Below are 18,897 nucleotides of genomic sequence, written 5' to 3' on the forward strand. Positions count from 1 at the left end.
TATTTTATATCAAATGACCATCTCTGTCAGCCATGGTGCTAGAGAAATATTCAAGTCCCATAGTGCATGAGTGACTGTGTTACTGCATGGCTAGTGAGAATGCACCACTACAGGGTGAGGTTAGAGGGTGAGAATAGAAGTATAGCAATTTAAAAAAATAATATTTGCAAATCCAATTACTCCACTTCACCCTGTTCTGCACACACATTAAATGTTGTGCTACATAGATCTATGTATTATTACACTGGTACATTATTACCCTATTTTTTCTTTAACTTTGCATTGTAACATAATTACGTATTGGGGCCCACATTAACTAACATTTTGCAAAAGAATTGGGTCATTTGTGCACATAGAGCCAATTTGAACATTTCTGATATTTACAAAGCAACACTAAAAGGTATTTGTGTAGCTTTGTGTTGATAGATACCAAAAATTGTGTTGACTTGTGTTACTTAGCATCGTGGAGAAATGACATGGATCGAGACTCAACATTCATGTACATCAACATAAGCTATTCTTGCTAACAGTTTCAGACTTGGTTTTTACCTAGTATTTTGCCCTTGTCTGAGGTTGCTGTTTAGAGAACTGTAAGAAATTGGGTTAGTAGTTGTAGGGGATAGAAACTCCACTCAGGCAATAACTACTAAACTTACCAGAGTGAACCACATCAATCACCCAATCAATCTGTGCGTAACCCTCTGGTAGCTTAGCACACATAGTCAAGTTAAACTTAGAGGCAATGTACAAAGTATTTATAAAGCATACAAACAGTAATAAAGTAAAAACACAACACAAGAAAAATCCCAAACAAATAAAAAAAAACACGACATAGTATAGTCACCAAATATCCATCTTATGACATACATATAAAAGAAAAAAGGGCTTGATTCAGGAAGGTAAACTTACACTTGGTGCAAGCTAACTACTTTTAAGTCAAACAAAACTAAGTGCAGATTTTTCCGACTTTGCACTCCCTATACTCATGCGTGCAGAGCTCTCTGCACCAGGAGACTCCACAAATGAGTGAAGAACTTCACACTTATAAGTACAGGGAGTGTGGAGTCATAAAACTCCCCATATAGTTTGTGAATTGCAGTTTGTAGTTTGTTTTGTAGTGCTACAAAATGTACTACAAAGTGCAGTTTGTGAATTAGTCCCAACGTTTGCAAAAGTACTTTTGAAATTGTACATGAAAAGCATTCTACAATTTGGTGAGATGCAGCTTATGGGCCCTCAACTCCGGCAACCATCTTTAGTGCTAAGAGTAGTACCATCTGCTCCTCCATTGAGGTCAAGTCCTCCTGGAGTACTCTTGTGGTCTTTGCAGCCTCCAGATTTCTGTCCAGTTTCTCCTTGGACTTTCATTTATAATCATTTAAGATTGTTTGCTTTCCACTACAGTACTTAGTGTTGCGGTACAGCATTAATGATGTTCACAATTGCTTGCCGTAAAGTGTAGAGATATTTTTCTTGCTTTGTTCCCTCAGAGAACAACATCTCATTATCCTCTTCCATAAAGATGAGTTTTAATCTTTTGCTACCCTCCAGGACAGAGCCTCCATCAAAGATACAGCCCTCCTGGCTGGTGCAATTCTCCTGGTTCACCATGTTGAAAGTTGGAAAACGATGCAAGAACCTTTGTTGCTTTTTGTGCTGATACACAAGACAATTGCCTCTTACATGACAAAACTATGCCTTGTGGCACGCAACTCTGATTTGAATTTTGCAAGGAATTGTGTTACGTTGTATTGCACCAAACCAAGGACTTTGTGTTGTCTCAAGACTGTTGTTTTGCTATGGTGTGCCAGATTGTAAATAATGGCAATTAATAAGGCAAAAAATCTGCATAATGCAACAAAACTTTTTCTGATCCACTGTAACATAACTCAGCATTGCAGAAGTCTTTTAAATATGGGACCTAATGTTTAAAGTTTAATGGTTCTGGTCATCCCAAATAAATTTCAGTGAACATAGAAAAAAGGCCACTTCATTGCTGTAGTACTGGTGTAAGGTGTGATGGGTCCAAATATTTAATCTCCATGGTGGTCTCAGCAGGTATTGGAAAAAGACCATTTCAAAACTGCAGTACCAGTCTGAGGCATGAAATGACTAGAAAGATTCAGCACAAACTGAAGTTATTTAAAAGCCACAGTCAAGGAATGAAAGATATGTAGATGCATGTAATGAAGTTACCAACACCAAATGAGACACTAGACCTGTGAAGAAACTCTGCCAGGAGGAAGGACTGCCGTGCTGTTACAAGGGCTGCCACTCTGCTGTAATTTTGCTCTAGAAGAACTGCTTTTCTGCTGTGCTGCCCTGCTGCCTGCTACCCTCTGCCCTGCTGAGGAAGAAATGGACTCATTAACTTGAAACCAGAGTGATCTCCAAGGGCATGCTGGCTTGCCTCCTGTTTTTAGACTCAGGAATATCAAAGTCTTACACCCTGCTCCGATGCCTGGCCCATTGAAAGTGGATTCAGGTGCTTGCTCCAGTGGAACCAAAGCATCCTCTGCTGCCTGAAGCAGAATCAACACATTGCTGCTGTTTCAGGAACAGTACTGATGCATCGCACTTGGAACCAGATTATCACCAGTGGAATCAATGCATTGGAACCACAGCTGCTACTGTGAGGAGCAATTGATGCATCCCCTCAAATGCATAGAGAAACCCGGCGCATTGACTTGTGCCTTACTCTGACTATGATTTTGGTTGCTGCTTGGCTATAGTTCACACCACAGTCAACCAGTAACCCATTTTCTAACAGAAATCCATTCCTGCAGCTCAAATGTACAGCATTCCCTTGAACTGCTTAAGATGTTGTTTGCCAAGTCATGAAGAGCTCTCAGAACCGCATGGCTACTTATTGGGCTCTCGTTAAATTTTCCGATTGAGAAAGCAATGTTTCTTCACTTTTTAAAATGTTTCTACACTGGACAATAGAAACATGCTAACCCCACACAAAAGCCTTGGTAGTCTCATGTTAGTGGTCTACTACTCAAGCTTCTTATGGGAAACTTGAGGCAGCAGTGAAACCACAAGCAGACAAATTTGAGGGGGTTCAATAGGACCAAAGAAAGTAGAAAGGAATATAGTCAGGAAAGATTTTTTCATTTGAATGTTGCTTAGAAACGTTTACACTTAGCAGGAACCACCCATTTGTGACTTTTCAAGACCAAGGAAACGTAGCTGTATTATTAATGATAGGTGAAAATTCCTTAGCATGAAGAGGATCATTTGTGTGCTACTCATGGGACTTCCATGTCTTCAATTGCTAATTACTAACTCTTCAAATTTCAGGTAACCATCTGTAACATTACGGTAAAGGTTAGAAAATCCTGGTTTTCCCAAATATTAACAGATTAGTAAAATAAAATCACATAAAAAAGTCTCCATAGCTCCATACATACACAATACATATTTTAGTGTTATTTCAGAAGCATGGTGGACATCCTTAACTCTATCAATTTGAGCAAACACCAACCTAGAACATGAAAAATGCGTCTGATCGAGTTATCTAAATTACCCCTGAAACAAAATCTAGTAGCATTGAGGATAGTTCTATAGCCAAACTCCTTAAAAAAAGGAATAGTTGCTGTTCTGGGGATCACGGCATTTGGACCGGAGAGGCCCTCGAGGTGAGGCCAACTTGCTGGGGAGCCTCCGATTCCTCCGAAATCGGAACTGAGGTCCACGGATTCCGGAAGCCCCTGTGATGCTGCATTCTGAGTTGGTGATGCTACGACGGTTTAATGGATGGCTGACTCCCTGACTTCTGGCAAAGTAAGTCACGGCACGCGCCAGGGCCTGCCGCTGCTACCACAAGAGGGAGAGTTGTGAGCGGAACATCCCCCCCGCACTGCGGCATCATTGGCCTAAACATTGACTCTGTCCCCCTTGGAGCAGCTCCTCTATACTCCTCTATACGTCTTGGCCTGGGCCGGCTGCCCTATCTGCTGTCTAGCTGCTGGGCACCATCATGGCAATCTGGCTGATGCTGTGGGCCTCACTTGGATGGAGGTAGGCTGGAGGTGGCTCTGCTGATGGAGAGGGGTCCCCGTTGCTGTCTGGGGCCCTGAGACATACTGCATGTGGTGGTGGCTGCGGGATCTCTCAGCGCCGTCTGTCTCCCGACTGTGGGACCTCAACACTACGGTCCCGGTGAAGAGGCTTTGACCACGACCATCTGCGTTGTTTGGGGATTGGGCCCCCTACGGATTGGATATTTGGTCTAGATCCCCTGACGCACAGACACGTGGGCCTAGCAGCTTGTGTTGATGGTGAAGTGCAGCTGTTGGGCCCACATGCTGACAGCCGCATGCTGAGAATGCCCCCCCAATAGAACTTATTCAGGGCGAACCACAGGAGCAGTGCGAAGCGATCAACGGCCCACTGGTCAGTCTCACTAGGTATTTATGGCCCCCCTAAATAAGCTGGGATTAGCGTGAGAAGATTTAATGCAATACAGAGCGCCTAACATCGCCCAGGATAGTGTGAACCCCCTTTGGTAGGGCCTGGTTGCATCCATGCCCCCGTCGTTCTTTTTGCCTCCAGTTGGGGCTGAACCTTGTAATTCGATCTATATTTGATCTTGTTACATCACCCACAGTGATATCTTCAAACCCAGGGTGACACCCTATTTTTACTGCCTGGGACCCTGTCACAGAAAAATAAGTAGCCATGCCTCCTAAAAATAAAGCCAGCAAAGACTCAGACACTACCTTGTCACGAGACAACCTGGTAACGTCCTTATGGTCCAAAACCAGCCTACAACCACAGACTGCCTCAGTTTCTTTAGACTCTGCACCAGAAAAGGCCCTCTCAGAAACACTGATTACGCAGGCCTTCATGACGTCATTCCTCCAAGAGATCAGAGATTAAATCAGATCTCTCAAGCAAGATTTCAAAGCTGGGCTACAGGATATCCAACAGGAGGTCACAGGGATCGGCAGACGGGTCGATGACCTTGAGCGCTACATGGACACCAGGTCAGAGGACCACGAGAGCCTGTGGCGATGGATGGCAGAATTGGAGGACCAAAACATCAGCCCATAGCTTAACCAAGAGGACCTCGAAAATCGAAATAGGCATAACAAACACCGTATAAGAGCAGTCCCCCAGGGAGAGGAAGGCAAGGACATCATGGTCTTCACGGCAGATCTTCAGGCCATTCGAAAGAATGAGGAAGCGTCCCCTCCTGTGCTTGATCGAGCCCATCGAGTTCTGGGCCCCAGAAACCGGCCCGACTTCATCCCAGACATACTTACACAGGTCCACTTCTTTGCCAAAAAAGAAGCCATCCTGAACAAGTTCCAGGGGGTCAAAACCCTTTTCTACAATAGTCTTTCAGTACAGATCTTTCAAGACCTAGCTCCCACCGTGCTACGGAGGAGAAAATACTTCAAACCAGTCACAGACAAGCTCCGTGACCTCAACAATAAGTATCAGTGGGGTCACCCCTTTGCCTTGATGTTTAACTGGGAAGGCAAGTGACGCGCTATTCATTCGGTGAGAGAAGCAAAACAGCACTAGCAGCTCTCGTTGGACTCTGAGGGTGATGACCCACCTTCCCCGCGGGGGCACCCGGAAGGTCCCTTGCGTCTGGAATAGGCTACTGTTATGTCCCCTAACTACAAGCGAATCCTGCAGGAATGGGAATCCTCACAGGCCAAACAGGAGATCATTAATCACATCTGGCCACTAAGTGACTCCTCCCCACAATCTCGGTCACCGGACCATAAGGACTAACTTGGCCTTGGTGTACACAATTTCTTATACTTTTCACATCTAGCTGTGCGATCTGGTATCAGGACAAACCGGCGTAAACCCTCTTCACAAACATTCTTGCTTCTCCTTTGTCCTGACAAGGGCTGGTCCCCTGCGAGAAAACATAATCATACCCATGATCTCAATCGTTATGGGGGCGAGTCTTTGGTCACCGATATCGCCAGTTGTGCCTCTGGCTTCTCAAGAGGCAACCCGGTGGAAGACGATTCCTTCTCTCTTCTTGTATTACCACAGGCCACTGGATGCAGGGACCCACAATCTTTAATGCGGCTGCCACTCCCCTACTTTCAGGGTCCCTTTGGAGAGTGAGTTCTTCAGAATTGCCTTTCCCATAGACGTTGGGCTGTTCCTGGTAGACTCTGACTTTGTTTGGCCCCGTTGGCCACCTACTGTAGAGTGTTTTATCTTTCTTCCATCTTCATCCCCATGTCCCTCTTTCCTAGATGCACTGCTACTAGGGGGATGGTGCTTGGGTAGAACCAGCCTTGGAGCCTTGGGTATTGCCGGGAGGTATTTTGCTCTCTCAACTGTTTCAGATGGGCTTCCAGTTGTAATGCTTTGTTATGAGGTCTTGGGGTGGGGGATTGTGATCCCACAGTATTTGCTTTATGGTCTCTGCATGCGAATCACCTCTTCAGAATTATGACCACCCATTTTAAATTTCTCTCGCTCAATATCTAGGGACTCAAATCTCCCAATAAGAGGCATCAAGTTTGGCGACACCTCCTCTGGCAGTACCCTAATGTCATCTTTCTTCAGGAGCCTCACTTGCTTTCCTCCAGCACTCGCCTTTTGTCCCACCCCAAGTATCCTACTCAATATTGGGCCTGCTCCTCTTCTAAAACTAGAGGGGTGGCGATATTACTTAAGGCTGCTTGAACTGGGATGTCTCCTAAAGCTATGAAGATACAGACAGGAGGTTTTTAAAAATACAAATGTCCTGGGGTAAGCTACCCCTGACTCTAGTAAATATCTACGCTCCTAATTAAAATCAAGATATATTCCTATGCTCACACCTAAGTGATCTCCTACATCCAGTCACAACAGCGATTATTCTTGGGGGGAACTTTAACCTGGTATGGAACCCGGAATGGGATCGCACTGCACAAGCGCATCAAAACACTTGTGCCATGTCAGCAGCTCTTAAAAATGTCATCAAAGACTTAGGATTAGTTGACGCATGGGAACATTTGCACCCCGACTTTGCATTCTTTTCTCACGCACATCGATCATACTCTCGCATTGACTACTATTTTCTCTCTCTACCCCTACTACACTCACTAGTTGTTGCTGAGATGTCTGACATTTCCCTATCGGACCATACCCACATCTCGATATCTTTACAACCTCCCAACCCCCAAACAGGTACTCAACCTAGATTGAGGTTGCCTCCCCAGGTCCGCCACGATCCTGTTGATGTAGCAGATATTCGAAAAGAGATTGAGGCCTTTTTCACTATAAATAACCTCGCTGATACCTTGGAAACTGTCAGATAGGATGCCTTTAAGGCCACCATCCGTGGTGTTATTTCATCCATATCGATAGCCAGAATCCGTGAGTCACGCCTACTGGAGACCTCCCTATCAGCTGACATCAAAACTTTAGAACGAAAAGATCATCAACACCCATCTCTCCACAATAAATGACTATTCGCTGAGCTGCAGGGTCAATTACGCTTACACCGCACTAATAAGGCAGAACGACTTTTGCTTGCCCTTAAACAGAAATTCTACATGGGGGGACAAGGTTGGGGCATGCCTGGTTCAATGACTCCGGGCTCCGATTAGAAGAGCACACATCGGCAAACTTCGAAGCCCAGATGGTATGTGGGCCATTTTGGAACCTGAAAAGAGCTTAACCCTTTCAAATTTTTACAGGGAACTCTATGCGGATGTACCCTGCTCTTTTGAGGCTATTAAGGACTTTCTCGATTCTTGTCCTTGGGACTCTATTAGTTTCCATCATATGAAGCTGATGGAAGAACCCATCTCACATGAAGAAATATCAAAAGCCCTGAAACAGCTCCCAACGGGGAAGACGCCGGGTCCTGGTGGCCTTCTGGTAGGTTTCTATCGTGTTTTTTACCCATAGCTTCGTGAACACCTGCTGCAGATTTTTAATAGCTCCACTGACATCTCAAGCCTTACTCCAACTATGTCTGAAGCAGAAATAGTTCTTGTTCCAAAGCCGGGAACTGACCCTTCCTTGCCTACCTCGTACTGTCCCATAGCCATTTTAAATACAGATCCAAAGATCTTTACTAAGATCCTAGCAAACCGCCTGGAGCCTCATCTTCTGGACCTTATAGATCGAGATCAGGTTGGGATCATTCGCCCCTACCAAGGGGCGGACAACATCTGTCGGATTGCCCATCTTGTTGAAAAAGCATAGTACAGAGGCATACCTGCCTGCCTGGTGTCCCTTCACGCCGAGAAAGCCTTTGATCGGGTGGACTGGCGCTTTCTCAGGGAGGTCCTACGGAGGGTGGGGTTGGGCCCCATTATGGTTTCCAGGTTGATGGCTCCTTCTACGCAGCCTACTACACAAATTCGCCATAACGGACATCTCACTGCTCCCATCCCGAATTATCGTTGCACCAGGCAAGGATGCCCGCTATCCCCTCTCTTGTTCGCTATAGTAGTAGAACCTCTGGTTATTGCGATCCGTCATGAACCTGCAATCCTGGGCATTCCTCTGGGGGGCTACGACCATAAAATCTCTCTCTTCGCAAACATTTTCCTTCTCTCTCTATCCACCTCGTCCTCTTCTCTCCCAGCGCTAGCCACGCTTTTGCCGCTTTTTGAGGGAGCTTTAGGATTCCAGGTCAATGTAGATAAATCTCATGCCCTCAACCTCTCCCTTCCGGTCTCGGAGGTCCAGGACTTACAAAATCTGATCCCATTGAAGTGGTCTGACAAATCAATACGATATTTGTGGAATTAGATTTTACCCACTCTCTCACATCCTAGACTTCAGCCAACTGGCCTAGATATAGAGGCGCTATTCGGGAAGAGCTGCGCAGGTGGCGAGGCCTCCCTCTTGCATGGTTAGGACATATTAAGACTATTAAAATGTCGCTTCTCCCAAAGAAAATATACTTATTTCAATCCCTTCCCACCTCTAAACAACAAACTGACATCCTGTCTCTTCAGCGGGACTTTACCAATTTTATCTGGGGAAAATCTCGTCCCCGCTTCTCCAATAAGAATCTGATGCTGCCTTGTGACTGGGGAGGACTTGCATGTCCTAATCTCCTGGAGTACCATTGGGTCTGTCACCTCCGCTATATATCTGAACGGGTAGTTTGCGAGAGCGAAAAACATCTGTTCCACATGGACCAGGTGGTTTCCTGCAGACCCTTGTGGGACCTAGCTTGGCTCCATCGCGGGGCCCATCCCTATAGCACATACATAGCCGCCCCCCACAAAAACAGTCCTTGAAATAGGGGATAAACTGGCGGTCTCTCGTGGTCTGACCTTATTCCCTTCCTCTAACTCACATATAGCCCGCAACCCCATGTTCCCTCCTGCGCTGCAACCTCGATCATTCAGGATCTATTCCAGGGGAATACATTTCTTACCTTTGACCAATGCAAGAAAGCATTTCACCTTACTGAGGGGGCTCGGATGCAATACTATCAAATTCATCATTGGCTGCTCTCTCATGCCTATAGCCGAGGTGCAACTAGACAACTCACTTCCTTTGAGTCCTTGGTCCGCAAATTTGAGGGTTCGAAGGGTCTGATTTCTCACACCTACACCATTTTACAACACTCGCAACAGCCCTCACCCCACACATATCAAACACAATGAAATTTGGACCTAGATGACGTAATCTCCCCAGAGAGCTGGGATCGGCTATGGCACGATATCCCAAAAATTTACTGTGGCACCCCGCAACATGAATCAGCATATAAGCTCATGGCGCAATGGTACTTTCCCCCAACCCGTATACAACAGATGGTACCAGACTTTCCCCCGACATGCTGGAGATGTTAGGGGGACATAGGTGATTTTATTCATATCTGGTGGTCTTGCCCTAGTCTAACGTTATTTTGGAAAGAGATCCTCAGCCACATACAGTGGGATTCCCTATTCCTTTCTCTCCAACTATTACTCTGTTAGGCATTAGACCCTCGACATTGCCTGCTATGACATACACAGACTGGCATTTGATATTACAAATGTTAGGAGCTGCCTGGCAGTCCATAGCCCTATTTTGGAAGAAACCTCACCCCCGTAGCGACATGGTTTCTTTGCCTATGGCATGTTCTAGCCCTCGAACTACTTTCCGCACGTATCAATCACACTGATGCCAAGTTCACTCACACCTGGCAGCCACTAATACACTATTTTTCCAGGATTCAACATTCTTGCTTGGTTCCCCCTCAACTACGAGCTTTACAACTATTTGACGACCCTCTTGAACCCTATTTTAGGGGTCGATAGCTGGTATCTCCAGCGGTGTCGGACCAATAGAAGAAGCCCTTCCTCTTCCTCCCCTAAAAGGCCCCAACTCCCCCCCAGTATCGGGCATTTTCAACGCATCATCCCTTCCCTGATCCCCCCATCCGGGAGTTTGTTTATCCCCTTATTTGTTAGAAGTTGGAGATATACCCCTACTATTCTCCAGATCTGATTATAAGAACATTTAGAGGAAAATACAAGTGTACATTATCACATAAACATATCCGGACATTGACCATCCACTCCCTTTGTTAATGATGGACCCACATATATCTCTTGTATTGCTATGCAAGCACTTTGGTCTACATCATGGGAGCAGTGTATCAAGATATCCTCCTCTAGGGAAGCACCACATTACTCCCCTTCTCTTCTCTGTTTTTCTCCCACTTTTAGATTTGAGTTTGAATTAAAATGTATTGACTGTATCCTACAAGTAGTTATCGATGTATTCTGCAATATGTGACTGATCTTGGTCTTAATTTTGTGTTTTGTGACATGGCTGTATATCTCCTACCTGTTTGGCTTTCCTTGTTTTTAATATATTCAATAACAGATTAGAATTTTTTTTTAATGGAATAGATTTGTTTTCTGGTTGTCAAGGAAAAATGTACATTGACGAATAATATGATCTAATTATTCTTCAGCACCAGATCACAGATGTCAGAAGCTGTCGATCTCATTCATCTTTGATCCAGCCATTTCAGTCTGAATGAATCATTGGCATATAAAATAATCTTAAACTAAGAAGGCACTTTTAATTCTTCAATGGATATTTGAGTCAATATATATCTGTCTGTCAAAAGAATAGTTTTCCTGAACATAGTTAAAATTTTCATATGATAGAGATAGTGTAAAATCATTTTTATGTAAGTCAATTATTTTAATGAAGATTTAACAAATATGCTTTCGTTAGGTAGTAAATTGCAATTTATGGGATGGTTTTCAGTAGAGTAGTTTGGGAGATATAGGCATCCATGGCAGTTTGATCAGAAGCGGTTAATGTAATAGTTCACTTAATAATGACAAGTGAGCAGTTGGTGGTCCTTTTGCTCTCCGGTGGGTGTAGAGAAGAATATATAATGTGCAGGACTGGGTAGGTAGGTTCGTAATGTCAGGCATGCAGGTATAATGGTACTGAGGGGAAAAGACACCGAGCACAAAATTGACAAGTCAGTGCTGAGAGCAATAGGTTTGTCTTGAGAATGGTGTTATGTGCTATGGTGGATGATTAACTGCAGGCGAGATGAGAAGCATGGAGTGTAAGTGACAAGTGCATGGTGATTGTAAATTGAGTACTGTGCTCAGCGACACTACATCTTTGAGTTACACTTTTAAGCAGTGATTAAGTGTGGAACATGCCACGCATGAAAAGCAGTGTGGAAAAGATTTGTACTGAGGCAGTACATTTGAAAATGCTTGTAGAATAGCAGCCATGCAAGCGTTTGCTTTTCTGGCCCAACTCCTTAACAATATGTGCCTCTGCCAGTGTTCTAGTTCACATGGCTGGCTCTGCTGTTGGGCTTTGTGTATTTCTCACAAACAGTGACAGAAAAAGGGACTAGATTTGGGCAGGATGAGCCATCCATCCAGTATGGTTAGGGACAGGGCTGCTTCCTGCCCCACTTACACTGCAAAAGGCTTGCCTTTAGCACACACAAAGGAACCCAACAGTAGCCCTTTTTCAACCCAGACTTATTTGAGCCTTGACAAGGAAAGAGCTCCCAGGACCAGATGTAGGGGTATAAATGGGTGTTCCCTAACACACAAAGGCTAGCACCAAGTGTAAATATTGAACCCTCACAACACTCCAGGACCTGTGGACATTACAGGGAAAGACTGCCCTGCCACTAGAGGACTGCCCTACTGCATAAGGACTGCCTTTCTGCCTGAGAAGTAAGACTGGAACTGCCTACCTTCATCCCAGGCAAATATGAGTGAATCCAAGGGTCAGTTGGTTGACTTCCTGTTTTGCTACAATGACAGGACAAGCTCAAGAGGTCTCTACGCAACTGTCCAGCTCACCTGGTGAAACAGGACCTGCCTAAGCCCTGCTGCTGGCCTCTGCCTGGGGTGAGCCATGATCCCCAAGAGGTGCCTCTCAGGTCCTGAACCCTTGGCTGTCATCAAAGTGAACTCCTCCATGCCTAACTGTAGGTTCCACCAGACCTGATGCAGCACAACACAACTAGAGGGAAGACCTAACATTGGAGCTCCTTATCGGCGAGCTCATTGGAACTGATGCAATGTAATGCAACTCGATGCAGGGTCTTGCATTGTAGCCCTCGCAGCTCCTCAATGGAATAGACGCAGCCAATGCAACATCTCGCATCAAGGACATATGGTGCAATTTTCAGAAGGGCTAGCCTGGTCCCTGTATCCACCACATGCTCCAACGTGTTTGTGACTTCTACGTGATTCAGTGTGACCTGATAAAGGCAGTAGGCTCTTTGTACTTCTGAAAGCAATTTGTTATCTAAAACTTTGAAATTACTAATCTCAATTTCTACAGATATGATTTTCGTCATTCTGGTATTGTTTTATTTCTTATGAGTTACTATATTTTTTTAATACATTTGGGATTTTTCCTGTGTTGTGTTTTCACTTGATACTGCTTGTGTGCTACATAAATACTTTACACATTACCTCTACATTAAGCTTGACTGCTTTTCTACCAAGCTACCAGAGGGTTAACACAGGTTATTTTGGAGACTTTTTAAAGTTAACCCAGGAATCTTTCATCCTGATAATTCCACACAAAGAGACACCATAGCCTTTCAAATGCTGAAGCGGCAGGAGCTACATTTGCTGAGCCCGCCATCCGCCCTTTGCAGCAGTTCAGGCACATCCATGCCTGCGTTGCACTTCTCGAGGGCTGGGAGTCTACTGGGGTTCTTGGTAGAGGTTGAGCACAGGGCGAGTCGTTTTCGCCATGATTGTCAAGACTGGTGAGCCCAAAACATCCACAGCAAGTCTTCAGTTCTCGTTTTTGTGGCTCTTCTTTGTCCGCTTCTTCCAGGTCCATGGAACCTGACTGCCCGGCATTGCAGCTACCTAAATACTCAATTTAGAGGCGTTAAGGGGATTGACAGATAATAGCCACTGGGCTACTTACCTTTAGGGTGACTACTCCCCCTATATGACCAATTTCTGTGGGAAGTGGCTATAACCCTCACCCAGTGAGCCTAATTCCACCAAAAACCAAAATGGTGAAATTCTAATTTTTGTGTTCACATCAGGTAGCCCTCCTTAGGGGTGAAACTGTCCTGATAGTTAACATGCCTCCTGACTAGCTAATTTTTCCTCCTGTCCTGGTGCCAAATGGGCTTCAGGAAATGGGGTGGCATCTCCTAAGTCTGGGGAAGTCGGGGTCTCATACCAAAGCCAGTAGAGGCCTTTGAAGCCTCCTGCCTTGATATGCTGATTGTTAGCTCTCCGGCTTGGAGGAGGTAACAACACCTCCGGCAAGAGCAGGCACCTTCAAGAGTCCAGGAACCTGTCTGTGGGAGCAGGCTGGTCTATACCAGTCAGCCAGCACATTTGAGGGTGGTAGGTTTTCAGGGGATACCTCTAAGGTACCCTCTTGGTCCATATATTAATAAATCCATCACTAGAAACAGTGGGTTTATTAAAAGGAGATGTTTGATACCAAACATCTTTCATTTCAGTGAAGCCATCCTGTAACTGGGGAACTCACAACCACCAGTGCCTAGTACATACACTCAAGATGGCTTCCCTGTTGACTGGCAATGCCAAAGAATTGACTTAGACAGCACAGAGGCATTTCTGCTCATTTAGATGTGTCCTCACATATAATATAATGCACCCTGCCTTAGGGCTCTAAGGCCTGCTGCAGGGGTGATTTACATATATTGCATGCAGTGTCTTCTCTTTTGTCTGCACCATGTCGCGCAGCATGTATTGCCAATTGGAAGAATAATCTTACTGTTTTAGGAAAACAGTTCTGGCACTGGGGACCTGGACAGCAGGAACCCAGTGCACTTTGGTCAAAATGTAATCATTTAACAGGCAAGCAGTGGTGTGACCATGTAAAAACGAGGCACACTCCTACAGTGTTTTTCCAGACTAATGACTCTATTATAGATTATTTGCAGTCTTTGATGGTACAGCATAAAGTTGTCTGGATAGAAAGAGAAATTGAATGTAGAGGATTCTTTGCTGCTTTATGAGTAATTAGCGGATTTGGAGATGTTGTCCAAAGTCATTTTTAGGCCTTCTGAATGATTCAATTTCCAGGTGTTGGACATAGCCCTTCTAAGAGGATTTCCCTAACACTTGTTGTTTTTCTTCCCCTGTTTTTTGCTAATTGCCTTTTCATGGCCTTAAGAATCTGTGCACTTTCCCAGTGTAATGCAGTGTGAAAGCGTGCATGCCATTCCTACACATGCTAGGAAGTCGTTCTTACTTGATTGGTTTAGGTGTTGTACCTGTGCATGCCCTGTAAAAAGGTACACCACCTACCCAGGATAGGTACTGCGCTGGCTAATAGTGTGACACAGCACTGCTCGTGTCACCCACCAGAATAGCCTTTCAAACATGTATCAAGTCTGCCATTGCAAGCCTGTGGGTCTGCAGTTACGCTTTCGCTCAGGTTGGCATTTCTAATTCATTTGCCAACTCTGAGTTGTCTAGCACCCCTAGGATAATCCCTGTGGAGCAGAGCAAATGGTAGGAGAAAGGCAGGTCAGGTACACATGTGATCCATGCCCAGGAAGTGAACAACCCTCATCTGGGTTTTCCCTACCTAGGAGGTCGGTTCTCCCATGAGACAACACCTGGGTTTTGCCGATTCTCTTTTAGTAGCCTGAGGGCTCTTTCCCACTGTAAATTCCGTGTGAAAGTGTGCACCCTTCCTACACATGTTAGGAAGTGGTGCTTACCTGATGATTTTAAACATGTCTCCTCTCAAGCCTGCCATTGCAGGACTGTGTGCACACTTGCACCTGTGATGTTTTTAAACATGCCTCAAGCCTGCCATTGCAAGCCTGTGTGTGCGCACTTATACTTATGCTCAGGGTGACCTTTCTAAATGTCTAGTCATCCCTAAGGGAACTTTCACTACCACTAGGGCACCCAGGTAGTGAAGAATACCCATGTGAATTTTCACTGCCAATGAGGTTTGCTCTTCCCATAGGTTATAATGGGGGAATGGTTGAAATTACTTCAAGCTGCAATGGTGGCTTGCAGTGGAGCAGCCTCAGAATGTTTCCTATTATTGGATTCACAGTGACAAACCCTCTCCTGTGGTAAAGGTATAATTTGCATTAATAGCTTAGAAATGCCAATTCTAGAAAGTGAGCATTTCCCTGCTCTACAACTCTTTGTGCGCCTTTTAGGTTGACTCCAGTCCACACTGGAGGCTCCGGGGAGTAAATCTGTGCATTCCCGAGTGACAGCATAAACATTGAGCATGCAATTGGAATGAACGATCTCTGCCATTTGAAGGTCTGGCTGGATAGATTGGAGGGAGAGGCTTTGACACTTGGCGTCTGGGAAACCAGATCATGGACCCACTAAAGAATAAGATCTACATTCCACAGCCTCGTGCTAGACAGTGCTGAAATGTAGGGTAAACATGTGTGGTTCAAAGGGCACCCTCTGAACCACCACCTACTTCAAAGGCACACTACAGTATAACATAGGGGTTATTCAGTGAGAGGAGGAGGCAGGAGAGAACAGCCATTGTGAGGAGGAGGAAGCTGATACAGACACGGCAGGTAAGTGCCTTTTTAATTATTTGTAATTACTTTGGGAGGGGAGAGGGCGTGGGGCAGAGCAGAGCATAGTTCTATGGAGTTTTTTTTAAACTCCGTGGAACTACGCAGAGCACCACTCCGCATACTCCACCCAAGGTTAATTCTAATTGCATGACACTTTAGGAAAAATATAGATATATTATAACATATTAATATCATTTTTTGAACTAACCTCATTTTATTTTTGTGCTTTTCATAAATTAAAAAAAAATCTCTTTTTCTGTACTATGTATCAAAGTATTGTACCACCACCGTCATTTTCCCCTAGTATAACTAATGCTAGTGTCCGCTGGAAGTTATGGAAAGAAAGTTTTGATGCATGTATGACTGCTATCGATGGTGAGGATTTTACTTACAAGAAGAAATATGTCTTAGTACGTCTTTGTTTAGGGGCAGAAGGTAGAAAAAAATTCAAACATTCACTACAGCAATGCATATTAGGAGAAGGCAATGTAGTGGATGAGTATACGTCTGCTTTGAAAATGTTAGACACAAGATTTAAAACACATAAAAAATGTGGTGCTAGAACAACATAGATTTCATAAGAGACATCAACTACCAGGAGAACCTATTAAAACTTACGTAGGTGCTTTGAGATCATTAACATCCAAGAGCAAGTATAAGGACTTTGAAGAAGATTTGATTAGAGATCATAAAGTAGAACATACCAACAACAAGAAAATTCAGAAAGTTTTGTTAACCACACCTAGACTCACATTACAAAAAGGTGTGGAATTAGTTGCATGGATAGAGAGTACAGCATCATTCATGTCTCAAATGTCCCTTGTGGGTGAACCATCTAAGAAGATGACATCTGTTGCGTGTGCTTGTGGAAAAAAGAAAGAACTAAGTGAGAAAAGCAAAACACTACTATGTTACAGATGTAACAGCATAAATCGTTTGGGAAATTCTTTATCACGTCCTGTTCGTGACAAAATACGTTCAGACTGCAAAAAGTAAGGGCATTTTGTACAATTATGCAGATCTGGAATAAAATACAAAATCGAAAACTTTCAAACCTAAAGCAGTAGGCAAAGTGTGTGAACAGGACGATGTGTACAAATCGTCGAATTCAAGTGATGAAAGTGTGGTGTTATGTATTAATAATTTTCAAACCCAGTTTCAGGATTGAATTAAGGTTATACAAGTGGATGTTAGCACAATTAAGAGGCCTTTCTGTAGAATATTGATTGATAGTATGGAAGTTAATATGATGGCAGATTCTGGGTCTCCGTTTACATTAATTGATACAGATGATTGGAAATATTTCAGTAATTTGTGAAATCCTCCATTAAACATATAGCATATGGTGGTAAACCTATCGTGGTACTGGGAGAATTTAATGCCATTTTTTCTTTTAAAGGAAATTTCACTTCTGCCATTGTGTATGTGGCTAAGCATTGTTCATCACTGTTGGCGGGGTTGGAACAATGAAATTCGTGCATCATTCTGGACCCCAATAGTCCAGACCAAGTAATGTTAAAGGAATACTTTTTGGGCATGTGTGAAGTGCAACTGTTGAAATGAGTGGAACACTTTCCCAGGGTCTTTGTGGAAACCCTAGAAAAGTTGGAGGGTTTCAAACATAGTATGTAGCTGAAATCTGGAGCTGACTAGTGGTACATAAAGTGAGAAGAGTGCCTCTTGCTGTCAGGAAAGAAGTATGGAGATAATTGTACAACTTACCAGACCAGGACATTGTATATCCTATAGAAAGCTCACAGTAGTTGCCACTCGTCGTTCTGGTGAGGAAACCCAATGGGAGCTTGAGAATGTGTGTTGATCTCAAGAATCTTAATGCTAAGATCTCAGTAGATCATTATCCTTTACCCAACATAATGGAAATGCTATAATTAATCAAGGGTGCAAAGTGGTTTTTGACTCTTGACATGACTTTGGCTAACTATCAGATAGTTCTGCATGAGAACTCACACCCTTTAACATCATTTGTCACACCAGAGGGAGCTTTTGCATAAAAAGGATGCCCTTTAGGTTGGCCTCTGCTGTTTTTCAACTGCTGATGGAGGTTCTGTTCAAAGACGTGGAGGGTATTTTGTGCTTCCAGGATGATATGTTGGTGTTTGGTGACACCAAACTGAACCATGACATGCAATTAGTCCATGTTCTCGATGTCCTAGAACAGAAAGGCGTCACACTTAGAGCTGACAAGTGTACATTTCGTGAAGTCCAAGTCATTTATTTGGGTCATAAATTATCTGCTGTGGGTGTAGAACCCAAGGATAGTTTGGTTAAAGCCATTGTTGAGGATCCCCAAGGAAAAGAACATTTGAGGTAATTCATGAGATTGTTGGAATTCTGTTCTCGTTTCATTTTTGGATGTGAGCAAAGAACATATGCTATGCATCAATTGTTGAAGAAGAATGAGAGATGTGTGTATAATGAGTTGTGTGAGCAACACTTTATGGACATGAAGAAAGAAATTGCCAATGCTATTACTTTCAAACCTTTTGATACCAGGGATACAAGTGTAATAATTACAGATGCTAACCAATATGGTTTGGAATTGTGTTGTTACAAGGAAGGAAGGGCAGATAAGAAGTTGTGGCATTTGTTAGTAGTAGTCTCAAGGGTGCAGAGGCATCATTCTTTGTTGTGGAGCATGTGGCCCTAGCATGTTGGTGGAGAGTGAGAACCATTTTTGACAATACTTGTGGGGCACAGAATTTCTCATCAGGGTGGATCATACACTCTTAATAGAATATGTTTACCATGAAGGGAGAGGTAGGGGACCCCTAGGATTATCAAATGGCAGTATAGAATGCAGGAGTACTGTTAGAGGATGGAGTATGTTTCTGGTGGCAAGAACGTGATGGCTGATTGTTCATCAAGACCTCCTGTGAATATTT

Source organism: Triturus cristatus, chromosome 3_1, assembly GCF_964204655.1.
Source record: "Triturus cristatus chromosome 3_1, aTriCri1.1, whole genome shotgun sequence".
In the NCBI taxonomy this organism is placed as follows: domain Eukaryota; kingdom Metazoa; phylum Chordata; class Amphibia; order Caudata; family Salamandridae; genus Triturus; species Triturus cristatus.